This window comes from Pseudopodoces humilis, chromosome 3 (genome assembly GCF_049639895.1).
Source record: "Pseudopodoces humilis isolate 2021_Gansu_Grassland_sample_001 chromosome 3, ASM4963989v1, whole genome shotgun sequence".
Taxonomy (NCBI): Eukaryota; Metazoa; Chordata; class Aves; order Passeriformes; family Paridae; genus Pseudopodoces; species Pseudopodoces humilis.
In genome coordinates this window covers 61,760,464-61,779,858 of record NC_142202.1, presented here as the reverse complement: position 1 = coordinate 61,779,858, position 19,395 = coordinate 61,760,464, and positions in this window count along the sequence as shown.

The following is a 19,395-nucleotide window of genomic DNA, read 5'->3' as shown; positions in this document are numbered from 1 at the left end:
GACTGAGAGCAGTGAACATAAATCTAATAGACCCCTGAAGTAATTGGTTTACTGAGGAATGAACACCAAGTGACTTGGAGAGAGAATGAGCATAAGAAAACCAAGAAAAACAAGCAATTAACAGTGTTTATATTAGATTACACACATCAACTTAATTTTCTCATAATATGTTCATCATTTAACCCCACCATTTCTTTGTTGCAGTTATCTTTAAGGGTGGCATCCATGAAATTGCTTAAATAAAGATATCAAGGTTTTCTTTATGAAATGTTTTAAATTCATATGTTTCATTTAATTTCACACTTGGCTGGAGCTAATTTTTACTGTAATTCCAAAAAACACAGGTGGCCCATTTTTTTAACACTGACATGTCTTCTGCAGGAAACAATTTGCAAATTTGGAAGCTCTTGGTACAACAATACACAACTATGGAAAGCCTACAGTTTAGCATACATATACATAAAACATCATTTTCAGTATGTGTACAGGAAGAAACAAGCAGAAGAACTTGAAGGGGTGAATCTGGACAAACTCCCAGAGGATATCTCTGCTTGAATGCTGGGAACTGGTAAAAAAGTAGTTTCTGAGACTTCTTGCACTGAAAGACATGTGAAATAGTGTTTCCTACTACCAGTTATTTAGAGTAGATGATTGGGTCAAAAGATGTATCTGATACAGTGATCTAGTCAAATGTTTCCAGGAGCTTAATCTGATAATAGTTAATATCTCAGGAGCTGTGTTGAACAGAAATAGCTGGATTCATAGTATCAGGGCTTGATTTGCCTACCCACTGTAAAATCAGGTATTGACCTTGATGTTTCTTGTCTACATTTATATGCCTCTCCTAGAAATTCATAATTTATTGACAATACTATAAAGTTTGATGCCAAGAGATAATACAAATCTACTATCTTTCAATTTTTCTAGATCTTCTAGGCTATAAATCTACCCTCTAGTTCTACTAGAACAATGTTACCACATTAAATCTTCTGTGAAAGTCATTGTTTGAACTTGTGTCTCAACCACTTAATGTGATATTTCACTGGACAATGTTGAGGAACTGAAGACAGGTATTTTTTGAAAGTGTACAGATTTGTTAAATATTTGGTCTGTGAGAATTCATGCCCTATGAGAATCAAGTCCATGACTTGATGCTACATCTCAATGGCCAAAATGGAAACTAAAGATATGCTGTTTCAGAATTTTTACCTGTTGTTGCTCTTTTTCTTACTTTATTAATGAGAAAGAGAGTATGAAGATGCTTTTTCTTAGAGCTTGAGTCAGAACAGGAGTGTTAAACCAAGGCTGTGTACCCCCTAACCAGTCAGATATTGGGAATTCTGGGGTGCTTTCAAGCAAATAAACTTTCATGGGGACAGAAAGGACAAGTGAGAATGACTTGTTCAAAGGTGAATGAGTGCCCTCTCCAGGAAGACAGGATGTTCAAAATGCTCCTCATATGCAAATAGAAGGCTCAAATTATGGGCTATATGCCATAATTTTCTTCTCTGGCTGATTTGCTTTTCATTGGTAGGTTGTTTTGGGTTTTTTAAATGGAGTATTTTTTAATGTGCTTTTTGAGACTAATCCAGGAAAACAAAACACTTCTTTTTAGAAATGTTGAAATGAACTGTTTTGAAATTTCTGCATTTCTTTCTTATTAATCAGAAACTTTTTTCTCTGTCCTGAATTTACCTATCATTTACAAACATCTTTAGTTCAAAAAAAGCTACCATTTTTGGTGAACAAAAACAAGGTGGAAGTAACTGAGTCCTTTCCAATCTTCTCTAAAGCCTCACACAGATGATCTGGCCATAGCATGTATCCTTGCCATACAGCACGACTGCTACACTACAAGTAAGTGGTATCTGACCCTGGCCATAAAAAAGAGAAGAGTTCCTTGGGTATTTCAGATATTCAGGCGAGATTAGTGGCTCTTTGCTCTGCAGGGTCTCTGGGATAAGTCCTGATTCAAGATGGTAGAATCATAAACTATCTTAAGACTGCTGAAACCTTTCTACTGTGCCTAAAATGCCATCAAAAGAGCAGGTAAGTGGGACAGGACTTAATTTTCTCTGAATCTGAATGACTTTAAAGTTCTTTAGTTCCTTGTGTCTGTTTGTGAGACAGGCAACAACCTGCAGTGTGTCTTGCACTGGGAACCTTAAAGAGGATTAACAAATATCTGACTCACTTTGGCAGTCCAGCAGAGAAAGCATCATTGAAGGAGCTATGGATGTTGGGATTTCTTCCACTCTTCTGTGAACATAAAGGGTGTGAATGATAGAAAGGTGTCTGCAAATCACACAAAATGAGGAACCATCAAATCTTTTCCATGGAAGGGCTGGGGTCTAGCTCTGCCACATGCTCTCATAAGTGGGGGAAAGACTGTGACCCAGAGTTCTTAGCCCTGTGCCTGCAGCTGCTCCATAGAGGACAAGCCTTTTCAGCCCTGAAAGCATTGTGGCTTCTTTTTCTGTCCTCTTCCTATTCAGCTGAGCTGGTGGAAGAGACCTGTCTTTTTTCAGGGTGAAAGCAGCTGTGGTGTCAATTCCTCTGTGGGAACAGTGACAGGATGGGCCGACCTAACCCTCAGGGCTGGCACCCGGGTGTATTAGAGCCTACCAGATCAGCTTACCAGTTGGACTATGCATTGCTCAAAGCCTCACTGTAGACAGATTTTTCCCTCTATTTTTGTGGAAATTTATTTTAAAATGTATTTGCGCTCAAGTTAAGACTTTGTCTGCCAAGTTTCGCCCAGAAAACATTTTTGCAGCCAAGTTATAAATTCAAGTAAGGGTACACAGAGTAGCAATGGAGAGAGTCTAAAGCATAATGGCACCAGTTAGCTCCCTGAGAATGCCACCTTTATGATCTGTTATCTTCCTTTGCCAGCTTCAGTTTGACATTTCATGAGAGCTGGGCTGGGCAATTCGTTTTGAGCTTACTTTTGGACTTAGTTATCAAAATAGGACAGTAAAGTTCTCAAATATACTGTATGTTCTTGGAAAACATTGCAGAAACACAAATATTTCACTTGGACTGAAAGGAGATATAAATCTCACATAGAATGCCTGTCAGCAAATTTAGCTAATATGCTAATTGTCTGAGGAGTGGACTGATGGGATATCCTAAGACCTTAATGTGGAAATATCCACATCTGTCTTATACTGCGAATGTCATGTTAGCAAGATTCATATACCCACTGAAATGTTTGTCTAATCACAGAAATAGTTTTGGTATTTATTTATTTATTTTTAAAGCACCAATTTATTATCTGTAAGTTTGGCCACAGAGTTTTTAGAAACTCAGTACTGACTGGGGTTAGCATGGGGACCATTAAATACTTTTGAGCATATTGTTTTAATTGGTGATGGCTTGATAGCAGAAGCAATATTTATCTAGTGATTATAGGGCCAATACTAAGGCATGGAGAATTCTTCAGTCCTGTTTCCATGGATTATACAAATGCATCCCAAGGGATGTAATGATCAGTGCTTAATAAGTCCTGCTGGTGTAGCTGGAAGTAAGGACTCCACCAAAGGCTGTGGGATAGGCAGCACGTGCAGGTTAGCTCAGAGGAGATGCTCTTACTCTTCCTGGGTACACCCAGCCTGTTTCCAGCCAGACAGCTGCTGCTCTCAGTGCTGCAGAACTGGCTGGCTTTTCACCCCTGAGAACTCACCTGTGATACACATGAACAGAACGTGATTGACCTTCAAACCATGTACAGGACAGACCCTGCTGAGAGTGTGTCTTTCAGGAGGTGACTTAGAGAGAGGAGATTAGGGCAATGCAAACTATAAAAGATGCATTTTTAAAATTCTGTAGTGGTGTCAGCATGGCACTCACCAGGGACTGGGGAAAAGATGGCTGGGAGCTGAAGAGTTTGCTATCCTGTTAGCAGTGCACTGTATTTTTCATGGACTTCATCTCCATTTTCACAGAATCACGAAAATTCTGAGTTGGAAGGGCCCCACAAGGATCATCGAATTTAAATCTAAAGTGAGTGGCCCAAATAGGGATAAAACCCACAACCTTGATTTCACTAGCACCATGCTCAACCAACTAAGCTAAGGCATTCTGGCTAAAATTTAGAAGTTTTCAAGATACAGTCAGCACAAAATATGGAAAGAATGTCATGTCACTAGCATGCCCAGTACTTCAGAAGCACCTTGTGTTGCAGAAATTCCCATGTGTCTTATTTGCATGTCTTTCCCTTCAAGATCTGTGCACCAAACACTGTTTGGAAAATAAATGCCCAGATTCAGTGTGCTATTGTTGTACATGCCTCACAGGTAGCCGCATTTTTTCTGCAATTTTTTCTTATGGAGAGAAGTCCTCATAAAAAACTCAGACTTCTCCCAAAGCATTGTGGAGATGACCACTTTGCTTAAGGGGATGGTGTTCAGAGTTCATAAGCAGTGCAAAAGGGAAGGTAATTTAAACATTACAGAGGTACACTTCTCTTTTTCTGTGAGATTTTTAGGTCACTGGTGCCAAACAAACATGGCCAAAGTTTACTTTTTTTTTGCCCTTGGTCAGTCACACTGATTTTACAGAAATAATTTCCAAACTGAATTAATTCAAAGTAACCATGCCTCTTGCTGGCTTCAGCATGGCTGTGTTAGTGTCTTTCAAACTTGTATTTCCATGAAAACTGACTACGCACCTGAAGAAGAACCTGGAAATAAAGTGTGGGAAGTCTAGTAGCTGTAGGATAACTACTGTACTGGATATTTTGCACAGCTGTGATTTAGTTGTTTACTGGACAATTCCTTGTAACATCCATTTTAATAATGGGGAAAAAAGAGTTATCTGTAGTACAATGGACTATATTTTTTGTCTCTGTGGATATGATAACTAGATATAGTAATAATACTATGATGGGTTTTTTTCATAGCTCCATGAAATTTTAAGAATTTGTCCAGATCTCAGAAAGAAACCACTTATCCAATCAACCTCACTATGTCTCTAAACTTAAAGAATTTTTTTTGAAGTTGAGAGGTTTTCATCTGGGGATATACAGAACTGTCATGGAGTTACTTTACCTTTAAGAAAGTTTAAGTTGCTGGGATCTGCCTGGCGTCTTTTCTCCTGACCAATTATCGGTCATTGCTGAGAATTGACAGCAGTTTAGGCCATTGAAAAGTGGGATCAACTTGTGAACCCTACCTTAAAGTGTAAAACCAGAGCTTTCTTGGTTCTCTTTGTTTCCTGGCTGGGAAGGGCGGCAGAGCCCCAGGCTTCCCGTTCCCTGCCCAGGCCATGCGGCCGGGCGGGGACTGGGCTGGGCCCAGCGTCTCCCGGCCGGGGGATGCGGGCCCTGTGGAGGGGGTTTTCTCCGGGCTCCGGCCGGGCCGGGCCGAGCCGATCTCTGGCTCGGCTGCAGGTTTTTTGCTGTGGCTGGATTCACTGGAGACTGCTGAGTGAAGAAGGAGAGAGGCTCTGGGCCTGCAGCGGGCTGGGCGCGGCGACTGCACTCTCCAGGGCAGCCATGAGGAACTTTCCATCGCAGACGGCTCCAGCTCCTGCACCGGCCGAGGCCACAGAACTACCTACAACAGCCAGGGCAAGATTTTAACTCTTTCATTTCCCAGATGAGACTTGCGGATTAATCTTTTTATCCAGAGAGAGAAAAGAGAGTGATCAACATGAAAAGAGACTTTATAAACTACTAGTGACAGGAAAGAAAAGAAAAGGTAGAGAATTAAGAAGATGCTTTAATTAAGCTGAAATATCTTTCTGTTAAAACTATGGAAATGGACAATAAGGTCTTGAAAACGCTCCTTTAATTCATGACAGTATATAGGGAGGAATAGAGTGTTCAAAGTGTAAATTTTGAGTAAAAAGTAGAGTAATTATGGTACAGTGAAGTGCTGGAAGATTTGAAGCCTTGAGAGGCAATGAGAAAACTGTTTTCTGGTGAAGCTCACGGAAACAGATGAAGAAGACTTTTTGCCTTTGAATAACTTATCCTTAAAAATCCCATCCCTAGACTCATGGCCCATACACACTTGGGATGTGAAAATGGGAGGAGTGGGCTCTAATAACAGCAGCTCTGGGCAGCTAACATTAGAGCAATGGAAAACGATAACAAAAATAGTTTTTCTTGTGAGAAACTCCGTAAATTAACAGGAAGAAACTTCTGTTTCTCTATAAAGACTGGTGAAAAGACTGTAGCAAGAATTGGGACTGTTTTAACCATCAAAGTTCCAAAGGTTTTGTCTCTTTTGTCATGTGAACAAGGGAATAGTGGGTAGACAGGGGATGAAAAGGTTTTTCTGGAAGTTTATTCTGGTGTTCTTATTGTAGTTTGTCAATAAACTTTCTTTTTTTTTCCCTTTTAAGTTTTATGCCTGTTTTGCTCTTGTTCTAATCCATATCTCACAGCAAGAAATAAGTAATTTTCTTAGTTATTGGTTTAAAACCACGACAAGAACATATTGTCAATTGTTTTTACATTTATAAAAAATAAAAGCTTTCAGAATATTTTTTCAATAGTACAATGGGTCTACTTCAGTAAGAAACAGAAAACTCTATGGCTGGAAAACAGACACCTTTCCCAAGCCACTGCTGTGACCATTTTTGTGTTAGATTGGCTGAGAAATAGAAGGAGGCGTTTCCTTTAACTGTGGTGGAAAATGCATTGGTTGTGTCACGTGTGAGTATTTCCAATATACTTCCAGTATATTTCCAATACCTTCCAGAAAGGTAATTAATTCTGAAAGTTTTAGGTCTTGTTTTGTTTTTGTGAACAAAGCAATATAGGGTTGTATATGAGACTTGCAGCCTAATTAGAATTTATATTAAAATAAATTAAAATGTGTTGATGTCCTGCAGGACTGCCATGTGCATTCTTCTAAGTAGCCACCACAAGTACCAGACCAGACAGTAGATGTCAAATCCTTTTGTTGCTGCTTTTCTTTCCAGAACAATAATAGCAATGAGGAAACAGCACATGGTTTTTCTAAAGTTATATTAGACATATCTGATCTTCATGTTTGCAGTAATCTGACTTTGGCAAGCTGTTTAAAGACGGGTTAGGGAGTATTACATTAGACAGTGGTGCTAGGCAGCCAAACTTATGATATTTTGCAGTTCCAGAAAAGAAAGTTCAACACAGCCAAGATCTGAACAGAACAGATATTGTATATTAAAACAGGCTGGAAAACCTAAGAGAGAAACATCCAAATGTTGCCCAACTAAGCGGTTGCATTGGCAGCTTGCATGGAGCTGAAGATCTAACTCAGATATGCAGAAAATGGGGAGATTGTAATCCCTTTAATAAGGGAAGTATGCCCTGTGGGGGACTACTCCTCCCAGCATGCAACTGCAAAATGTCATAGATCTCAGCTGCCCTTGAGCATTACAGCTGAAAAGCATGCAAAATTGCTTTGACACAAATAATCCTATATACAAAGTGGAGGCCATTGCCTCAGATGCTGCTGGAAAACAAATCTTCTGTCCCTGTCCAAAAGAGATGGCAGAGACGTGAAATTACGCTGACAAATATTTTTGTCTAGTTGCACACAATTTATAAAGCTGTTTTGAACTCATTGTTGTTATTTTAGTTATGATCCTCTGTAGAAGAAATTTATTGCAAAAGTACTGACATTAGTCAGTTGAGAAAGTAATTTTTGTTTTTGGCAGGAGGATCAGTGCAGAAAATGGTATATTGTAAAAACAAAGACAAATAAAGGAAATGGACAACAGCTACACTTTAAAATGGAAATAGGTGTTGTTTCTAAACAACATATTGAAAATTAAGGGATGATTCAGCAAATACAAAGTATTTAGGAGTATAGCTTTTCAAATGAAATTAAAATCTGTCAAAAATGCAGGAAAACTTGGACCTGCATATCATCCTTTGGCTGAAATAACATGCTGGTGTCACCTTCCCAGATAACTGCAGGGTCAGGCACTAACTAATGTAGTTAGAGATGTCTCGTGTGGTGATGGGCTTGTCCAGATGCCTGTCTGCAAACACCTTTTTAGGGGAAGAGATTGTAACTCCACTTTGATACTGAAAATAAGTTTTCTGATTGCTGTTTAGCTGTTCTACATCAAGCCACTGAATGCACATACATATTCCCAGATAAAATCTATGGTGAGGTTGAGAACATACATAGCAGTGATTTGGCATAAAATCCTTTTATGAGGCTGTTGTGGTATTCCTAAAACAAGCGTTGTAACATCAGAAAGTCATGTAAATACAAGATTAAAAACACCAAAATAGAAAAATACATGTTTTCACATGAAAAACCACCAAACTTTACCTCTGCCTCAATGTAATACGACATATTAGGCATGTAAAAGAGCTTATTTATTATAATCTGATCAACAATCAGAGTAAAAGATTCTAATTCTTTCTTTCCTGTGTGTCTAGAAAATTAAGTTTACCCTTCTAGGTGTCCTCACATAAAATAGACACAGTCATATTAATTTTAACCCACTTTCGTAAACTGCTTGAGCTAATAATGTTATTTTCCTGAATAAATTCTTACAATGAGTCTAAAGTATGGTACCTTTTCTCACAAAAAAAAAAAAAAAAAAAGAAAGAAAAAAAGAAAAAAATTAAACACAGCATATCTTTTGTTGTACTCTAGAGCTGCTTTTTGCTGAAGAGCTTCTTTTAAAAGAAGCTGCTATTGCCACTTCATAGGAGAATGCTAGAGGATTTGTAGCAGACCACTGCAATGTCTAATTTCAAAGTATTTGACATGCAGTGCTTTTGACTCCTTTATCAGATGTTTATTTACTCTTGCAGATTTCTTTGAAGAAGGCAGCGATCAGCAGGTTTGGTTTCAGGCTGGAGCTCTGCCAGCGTTTCTAGAGTCAGTTCCCTGCCCCTTGCGTGGTCCCCTGTGCCCCCACACACACCTCACTGCTTCCCCTGGCAGGTTTTTCCCCATTTCTGCACTCCAGCTTCTGCCAGCCCTTCAGAGCAGAGCTGACTGAGGATTGCTTCCTTCGCTCACTGCTTCGTTAGCACGCAGAGGGAAGCTGCGGTCAGGGTTAGAAGAAACCCTTGGACCAGGTTTCCAAAAAAAAGGAGGGGAAGCCTCCCTCTAGTGAAATGGCTGCCAGCTGAGGAATTTCCTGAGGAATGACAAGGACAGCCATTGTAGCAGCTCCTTGGGTATTGCCTCTGCCCGCAACACTGCCAGCTCTGTTGGTGAGGGAAGTTCACGGGGGCTGCTCCGTGACTGAGGCTGGTTTGGGCACCAGTGCTGGGCTGGGCTTATTTTCAGAAAATTGATATGGGCAGGAAACTTTTATAACTGTCAAGAGAAGGGCCATAGATTGAGGCTTTGGTCACCAAACCTTTCCATTTGAGAAAAACAGTCACCCTAAGCCATCACACAGCAGGTCCTGCAGTGCTGAGTGCTTGCAGTCCTCTTGAGTTTTGCTGATGTTTGTGGGTGGTAAGAATGATTTTAGAAATATAAAAATGGAAAATTGATATTCAAAATATCATTTTTAAATTATCTGATCTATAATTGTGCCTTTCTTTTTGAATCCAGGAACTGGTCAGTCTTTCTCTCTGTGGACATTATATGAGCAAAAGTATTGAGCAGACACCTCAGGCAGAGCAGACACACACAAGCCAACAAACTCAGGGGAGACATTTCACATCATAGACATCTCTGCTGGTGGTTCTAGATGTACTGTAAAGTTACAGGTAAGTTTTTGCTATAAACAACCATTCAAGCAGCCCATCTTTCCACCTTTTCTGAGAAAAACCCTTGGCAAGATGTTTTTTCTGACACTCCCCCCAATTCTGGTATGCTCTGTATCATCTAAAGCCTTTAAATGCTTTTCTGAAATAAATACCTATAATCCTATCAAAGCCTCAACTAAGATGCTGTAAAGTTTATTTGTTTGTCTCTTCTCTGCCATCGTGATCCCAGAGTGCTGTGAACTAAATGACTTTGAAGGTACAGAAGCTCACAGCTCTGAGAAGAAAAAAAAAATTGTTAGATTCTACCAAAATTGTAAGGATACAGAGCTGCATCACAAGAGGAGCCTAATTTTTAGCTGGCTGTCCAAATTTTGGCCATATATCTGATGGTACTGAGTCCAGCATTAAACACAACAGATATGGCTATTTTAATCTAAAAAAAGCCCAAAGAAATGTTGGCGATAAGAGTATCTCGGTACTCCAAATCATTGTCACACCCAAGCTGGAGACTAACTGAAGGGATTCTCTGTGCTTTTATGTCACTTAGGCATAGGTAAATCCCTCACTATCATTAATCACTTAATTTTGGTTAAATCCAGTACAGTGTGAGCTTTCAGGGAAGTGCTGAGTACCAGCCGTTTGCTGAAACACTCGGGAACAGAGGGGCACGCAGCACAAGAGAGCTGTGGTTTGTATATTGTTCAAGAATAAGGGCACTTTCTTGAGAGAGAGCTATAACAAGATTACATGAAAGATAATTAATGCTGTAAATATTAAATACTTTGGCCATGAAAATAAAATCAATTAAATATTTTACCATGGTTCAATGCAGAGCCTTCCACATGGAATGAAGCTGAGAGAACAGTCAAACCTGTTCTTCCTTCAGATGCAGAAAAGACTGACTTAAACAGACCTTTTTGGAGTATCTTTTGTGTTTAAAAACAGGGGGTGAATTCACAATAGGAGCAAATGCAATGACTACATTTCCTTTGACTATATTGGATGAAGTGTTATCTCAAGGAAACTACTCAGATAACCAACAACTTACCTCACTCATCTGCAAAAGAAAAAATAAATGTTCCCTCATATATCATAATTATCAATCCGAAAAAAAATGCACCACATATGCAGATAAAGCTCTGAAGTAGGTTATCCCCTTGATAGCACTGAAGGCAAATTTCTCCTTCCACATCAATCCAGTAGAAATGTTGCCAATACAACCTTTCCTACTTATGGAGATAATAGTAATGAATGAAAGGTCTATCATGGCTATATAATAGTTTAAAATACAGTTTTGTCTCTCTTGACATCTGCATAGACTAAATGAGTTGCTGAAGGATTTGAGCAGTTTTACAGAGTATATTAAGTTTCAGGACTTACTCACAAAAAAATATTCATTTGGTTACATGTTGAAATACAGAGCCAAGAATAACTTCGGGATTTATTAAAAGCAGGCCACTGTTTTAATAGGAAAATATTTTTTATGCTATGAGCAGTAATGACTTTTTTATAAGTCTTGTAAAAACTCAAAGAAGAGCAGTGAAGATTCTTGGGATGGATGAATTTTGCTGCTCTTGAGTCAATTAGTATAATAAAATATTTGTTTTGAAAGGAACACAGCACCTGTTTCATTTACTAGCAGGAAAACTAGGACTATATTTACTATTTTAGTTGTAGAAAGAGGCTATAAAATGAAAGATGAGCAGGTGTACATTGAGGCTCTGTGACATACTACTTGTAGCTATCCTGAAATTGTCCATTTCTAATGGAACCATCAGCTACCTGGAAAGATTCAGTAATACAGTAAATTATTACTGCAGATTGTATTTCACTCAGTCTGTCACACTGCATTGGACATTGTAGTGTCTCTCTTGGAACTGCCCTTTTGTCTGCATTTCTCCTGATATACAGCAAAGTTTCCATCCACGCTGAGACAGGAGTTTTAGTGCATGGCTTTGTTCAGACAAACTATTTACGCTCCCAGTGTGCCTGTGAATAGGTTCCCTTCCCATCCTGTTCAGCAGAGCTGGGTGATGGAGATTTGTGCCCACTACTGATCCACTTCCTGAAAATAGCCACCAACAGCCTAGGCTGGTCTTCCCTTTCAATTTCAAACCCAGGTTTTCAAAGTGGCAAGGCAAGGCAAGGCAAGGCAAGGCAAGTCAAGGCAAGGACCTATATTTTTTCAGGGGATTTGACTAAGTGCTGTTTTTACCTTAGCATCCTGTACTCAAGGTATTTTTTTTTCGCATTTCTATCTGAACTTGACCATTCAATATTGCAATATGTTCCTGTTGGGAGACAGTTGTTTCATTACTTTGCTTTCTACTGCATATGAAATTTAAACTGTAATGTGATAAGCTTCTGTTTAGCTTTTATGGGATCCATTCCACTGGTTTGTCCTCCGTTTACACTCTAATGGTAACATGGCTGGAGAAATGCGGTATTCTGAAATTACAGAAGGTTACATTGTTGGTTTGGTTTTTTTTTCATGTTTGTTGGAAAGATACTGAGCTTCAGAAAAAGCTGCAGTTGTGGTGAGAGCACTTAAAATAGACCAGTGTCTGCTACAGCTTCTGCATGTGTGGGTGGTGTGGGTGGGAATTCCCCAGTAACTGATGCTGTGTGCAGCCCTGAGGTGTTAACTCCTTCTCATATGGTGACCACTGTGTGTATCCTGTTCTATATTACAGCTTTCCCAGACAAATCTCCTTCTGCCAAATGAGTTTCTACCTTCTTCAGTGTTGAAATATACTAATTTCTGCCACTTTCTCTGCCTCAGAAAATCTGTATCTATGGCCACATGGATGTAGCATCCCAGACCTTTCATGTACAGTTCCTATGGACAATCACTTAAATTGTGGCAGGAGTTTAACTCACCTGAATCAACCAATCTAGTTCCACAACTAAAGATTCAGAGTGGTTAGAACTGATATACATTCACCTATCAATCATGGGAAGTTCTCCTAGCTTCTACTTCCATTCTGGTTTTTGTTTCAATGACCTTTGACTTGGCTGTAAGCATTTTTTCCAATATTTCTTTCATATTCCTGTACTGCTAAGGAGAACTATTGCAACATACACTTGTAACCCCTTCTGTCTATCTATAGCTCATCAGGGTAAATATTTCAGCTGTCCTTTAAGTTCTAATGATGACCATCTCTCTTCTGTCTGAAAGAACTGTAGAAAAACCTGCTTTTTTGGGGAAGGGTAATTTTGAAACTCACAACAAACTTTGTTGCTTCTTATATTCCCTAAGGGACTTAATAGCATAAATTTACATCATTGCTTCCCAGGCAAATAATAAGTCTTACAGACCATCTTAATTGATTCACCTCTTTCCATACAACCACAACTCACTGGTACATCAATAAATATGATAAGGTTAGATGGGAATTTGCAAAAAAAAAAGTACTCTTCCTAATAGGTGTTTATCCATGTTCTTGCCCCTGGCGATGAATGTGGGATAAAACACAGTGCATGCTTGTGAACAGCTCTTGCAGGACAAATGATCTGAGATGCCTCCATGTGGGGGCCAAATTAGCTGGGATAGATCATACCTTGGACCAGGTTCCTGACACTGAGATCATGGGAGGCGGGATACTGAAAGGATGGAAACTGGGATTCTAATGGAGTCATTCCATAATAGTTCATGTCCCTGATCCGCATTCATGACTGGACCCCTGCCTTCAGATACCCCTTTGTATTGCTGGGTTAACCAGCCCCCAGGTCTTTGGATGTGGCCCCTAGGACCATTCAGACCCGGTGAACATTAAAATCCATCTTTGGGCACTCCATCATACCCATCCCAATTTATTCCACCATGCTTGACACAGCCATACCGGATGAGAGGTCTCAGAGCCCCACTGCAACACCTCCATGTTGATTTGCTTGCTCTCTTGCGTTTTTAAAATACTGTTGCTACTTTCTATATGCAAACAGGGAAAAATATTTAGTTGTTTCAGATGCCAGAACTGTTTCTTTAACAAAAAGCATTTCTCCTTCAGAGTTCCACAAATACTTGACTTTTCTTCCTGTGGGAATGAATTTAGGCATACCTGGAAAATCGGTAACTTTTGTACTCACTGTAACATATTTCAAAATACCCAAAGAACTGGGCACATGTTAGCCTACCTGCTCATTGCTACTGAGCAGAAGAAGGACCTGGACCTGGTGGCTGGGAGATGCTCTCTTGCTGCTTTCTCACTCAGAATTTATCTGAGTGAGCACAAACATCAGGATCAGTTTTTACAGCTACATTTTAAAGGCCTTTTGGACATTTACAGTTGCACACCAATACTCTGTATGCATAATATCCTGAGGCACATCATCTATATTCATTTCAATGGAAGTTAAGAGATTTTGGAACTCCCTCTGCATCTGTTTACCTACACACCCTGTGAGAAAATGCATTTTAATCATGCCATTGGGCTAGGGGCATTGTCAATGCACTGACTTAATCCTAATCCTCCCCATGGCATATTAAAATTACAAACTCACCTAATATTCCATTGTGCATTAAAATGTGTGGATTTATACAATGTCTGTGTTTGTGTAGTTCATATAGAAATATGCTGAATGTTTTTTAGATTGCAAAGTCACAAGCACAAAAATTAGGGTAAATCAGTTGTATTTAAACTTTTGCTGCTCAGTGTATGGTTCCAGACAATTTTTACAGCTTGTATTTGAAATCCTGCATATCCTATGCAGAAAAATTCGCTCCTGTACATTATGCAGTTCTCATCACCTTGAACTTCAGAAACTGAGATGAGGTAGCAGAATTATTATAATAATTATTCTATATTCTATATTCTATATCTAATATTAGATTACAAAGAGAGAATCAAGATTCTTCCTCTTTTCCTTTTTTTGGGGATTTTGTTTTGTTTTGGTTGGTTTGTTTGGGTTTTTTGTGTATTTGTTGTGGGTCTATTTTTTTTGTGATTTTTGTTTTTTTCTTGTTTTGTTTTTTTTGTTGTTTTGTTTTGTTTTTTCTTCTTGGAATTAAGCAACACTGCAGAAAATTAGGATCTCTTAAAAAAATTAATATTTTTTTTACTTGGGTATCACATTGGAATATCTTCATCACAGTTATTTTATACTACAAAGAATGGAGATACTCAATCTACAGAGAAGTTGTAGCCAAAAGAAGTGTAGCAGAAGCATGTAAGATAAGCAAATTTACAGTTAACTCCCCTGAATTTTCACAAGCTAATGTATTTGGGATTCTTAAGTTTAACCTTAACTCTGTATTTTCTGAATTTAGAAAGGTAGTTTAAGATAATTGCACCATCTATAGGATTATTTTTTTTATTTCTCACTCTATGTTACTGATATTTGCTTCTACCCATGTATCTTCAAAAGAGAAAGCAGCTGATTAGTTCTTACTTTCTGTTTAAACACATATATGCTAATATTAACACTTGACAAGACAGAGTTAAGGTAGACTGCAGAGATGAGTAAATATAAGACAAAAACTATGTGCTTTGGGATCATGACATCTTTTCATTTGAAAAGTATTGTTGCCAGAACCTCCAGGCTGATTCTCAAGGGAGAGGTGTGGAGAAATTTCTGGCTCTTGATTGAGACTTCAGCTCAGTGAAAATTAAAATATTGAAGCCCACAAGGAAACTATTGCCAAAACCACAAAAATTGGGCTTTTCGCTGAATAGAGCATATCGTTCATTCTGAGTTTAGAATGCAACAAATAGTTTGTTTCAGCTGAGCTTAAGTTTGGATTTATACATGTTGTATCTTTTTACCTGCTTGAAAAAGGAGTATCTTAAATGACAAAAACTTGGCACCCTCTCTCTGACCTTCATGTTATTGGGAACAGTTTTCCACTGATGACAAATAAACAGTAAGTTCACCCCATTACACCTGTATAGCTCTACTCAAAGTAATATACTTCTTTGTATCTCCATAAAGGCCACAAATGCACATGAGGTTTAAAAAGAGGAGCTTAGCCAATGAAGTGTGGTAGAAGCCTATAGCTTACCAAATAAAATAAAATCTCCAACAATTTGAACAAATCTTTTGCTGGGACCTTCAGAAGATAAATACTCATCCATCCAGCTCCCTTCCTGTTTTGTAATGTCTCCCTGTCTAATTTAATAAATGCTTTCTTGCTGTTTCTTGGCATCTTCCAGAACAAGGAATGTAAACTGAAAAGACCACGGAGACTAGGGTTGGCCCAAAACTGCACAATGAAAAATATCAGGAGACGCAGAGACGAGTCTGTCAGCCCATACCTCTTGCCATGGCCCCTACGAGGGAGGGTTGCTCAGTGCTCCATGAAGCAGACTTTTGTTATACAATAGTTAAGGCATATGAAAGTCAGAAGATAAATGCATGCTTTAACAGGTCAGCTGCTAAAACTACTACAGCACAGGAAAAAAAATAATCCAAAAGTAACAATAGGAAGGGTAATGCTGGAGAGAAAATAGTACAACAAAGATCAACAAAGAATTATTGACACTATTTTATGACACCTTCAGTCAGGAAGAACATTCCAGGAAAGGACAGTAGCTGCTGGATAAATATATTTTATTTATTTATAGCCTATAGTTGTCTATTATTGTTTAAATTAATGAAATAGGATTTGTACCATGACAGTTGCTCTCCAAAATGAGCACCTAAACTTTTGATGTCTAAATTGTTTAAAGTTAAGATAATTCCTTTCTAAATAGTGTATCTCAAAATATACATGAAATTCATCTCTTTGCGAAGTGGACTTTCTACAGAAGCCCTGAGATTTATTTTCTATTCATTCATGGAAGAGCCATTGCTGTAGATGCACATAAGAAGGTGTACCTATAACATTCATTAATTCTGCTTCTGGGTGGCCTTGGAAAATGATGAAGGCTCTTCAGTTTCTAGTATTTTGGCTCCATGTAGTTTTGCCTTTCAGAAACAAACCACTATTTTCTACATGTACATGCAGCCTATTCTTTGATTTTTGAACTATCACAAGAGAGTATTGTATTCATAAAAATTCAATGTTGAATGATATTTTTCTGCAGGTTACAGAGCCCTTTGTAGAAGAGGAAAAGTAAGGGCAAAAGAGTATAATGTAGTGTGCAAAGGACAGCATGGTTTCTGGCATTGCCTCTGGGAATTAGGTATTCCTGACTGAGATCTGTTTGGTGTAGATTTTAGCCTATTTGCCAAAAAAGGCAAAGCTACTCTTGCTTGTTGTTGAATGATTTGATAAAGACTAAAGAATTCTTATTTATTCATATAATTCATATCTTTATGACTTGTTTCCAAAATTTTGTCTTTGTCCTCTTCTTATACGGTCACTGGAGGGTTTTGTTTGACATTAGGAGAACATATTGAGTGAGCACAGCCCTCCCTAGAACCAAGTGCTCTTCAGTGCTCTTCAGAACTGGAGTACTCACCAGTATTCACTAGCTTACATGCCCCTTTCTATTCATGTACTACAGTCTGTTACTCTTACCTCTCCTTTTGACTGCAAAGTGCAGGTTGGTGGAAGAATATCCTGCATCTTCTTTAACAGCCTTGGTCAAACAGTGAGACCTGAGCAGTACAACAGCAGACCAACAGCAGATTGCTGCCACGGACAGCCAGTCCTTTGGGAAATAGGTAGCTGGAGTTTATGAGGTACCCCGAAATCACTTGTATGATTGGAAGACTCCTAAGATGAAGGTAAACCACTCCTTTTATTGTGATGTAGTTCATTACAAAAATAATCCGTTTGAAAAATAAAAAAAATTGAGATAAAGTCAGATGAAACTGAAGACTATATATAGGGACAATATAATATGATTATATGTATTTACAGGCCCTACTGACCCAGGTCTGCCCTCTCAGGTGGTCCTAAACCCTGCCCATAGCCCAGGGCCCCATTTCAGCCTCCCAAGGCCATCAGCCCCTGCCCCAGGACTGCCACAGCAGGGCCAGTTTCCAACTCCTCATAGCCCTGCCTTGCTCAGATGTGTATCCACCAGGTCTGGCTCATCCACAAGCCTGTGTCCCAGCCTATCCTCAGTCCACTCCCAGGGAAACACCCAACATCCAGGGCTGGGGCTGGTCCTGCTGCCCCCAGCTGCCCTTTCCATCAGGGTCCTGCCCATCCATGTCCCAGTGGAGGAGTCCCAGGCTCTCAGTGTGTGACCCCAATGAGACACTGGCCCTTATGGCACCCTCATACACAGTTCAAACTCAGGAGAGGATAAAGGCATTTACAGAAGCTGTTTGCAATCCTGATGTTTTCATTACCATGACTGAATCAAAGGTCTTTTTTAATATGTCCACATTACTCTACAGAATCTTTTCTTACATTTAGCTGTCTCCACAATGAGCTTGTGAATCAAACATTAGTGTGTTGCATTTCTTGTGTTTCATTTCCATCCCTTTTGGTTGAATAAATGGTCAGAGGTTAGGTTTGGCACCATAAATGTTAATGATCTCCACACAGCAAGAGACCAACGTTTAGTTGGCCAGTACTATAAAATCCAGTTTGTTTTCCTATGTGTCATCCATTCACTGGTGTCTCTCATCATACAACCACATAATGGGGTTGTGGTAATCCCTTGTGCAGACACACAAATAACTACACCAAACCCACGGATGATAACAGGTTCAGGTGATTTTCAGTTCTTTGATGTCTTAAGTGCTTTCCTGGTTATTTCTCTCTTTTGAATTTTAATCTTTTTTGTTCAGCACTTCTAATCCTGAGCTAAATTTTAGGATATTTCCTACTGTGGCTTATGTTTTATTGAATTTATTATATTATTATTCAATTAATAAATGCACACTTTATTTTCTCTCATTGTGCTTTCTGACTGTGAAAAGCAACAACCTATTAATCTCTGAAGAAACATTGTGACTTTGAAAATTACAATATTTGTAATGTTTCTGTGAGAAAACAACAACCTAGGTCTTCCCTTCCAGGTCTACTCTATCTCTGTGAGATGGGAATCTCCGTAGTTCATGTTGAAGGAAAAAGTTTGTTGTTTATCTAACTTTAGGCATTAATTTTAAATCCAATTTAACATTTTTCATACCCATATGCTGACCTCTTAGATCTTCTGAATGCTCTTTGCAGAGAAATAAATAAATAAACAAGCAATTACAAATCAAAAAAACCATGAAACTGAGATCAACATTCCTCAAACTGTGGTAATTTCCACCAAACTGAGGACTCCAGCAACATGTAAGAATATTGCTTTATAATTTATAAATTATATAAATATATGTATTTAAGAATATCCTTATATAACATGAGATTCCCTCATCTGTATCTTGATAAACTTGAAACAGAGATAAGAGGAAATGCATCAAGAAAATATCCACACTTTCCCAAAGGATGTTGATCAATGCTGTACAGCCTCCCAGATCACATTATCAAGAATTAAGTATAAAACCCCCAAATTATAAAATTTTGCTTTGAAACATCACTGTGGGGATTAATGGATTAGACTTTTAAAAAACAACTTCAGGTATCACTGACACTTCATTATCCTCAAAACAAGTGTTTGATGTTCTGTGAGTGTTGATAGCACCCTGTGGGTTCAATATAATATGACTTATACATGGGTAGACATGGACTTTAATATCCAGTGGTAAGACAGAAAAAGTATTTTAAATTTTTCCTTGTTTCTTTTTCTGATGGACTTCCCAAAACCCCTTTAAAATTATTATATATTTGCTGTGGAAAAAGTGAGTGGTCCAAACAGGCTCCTAGC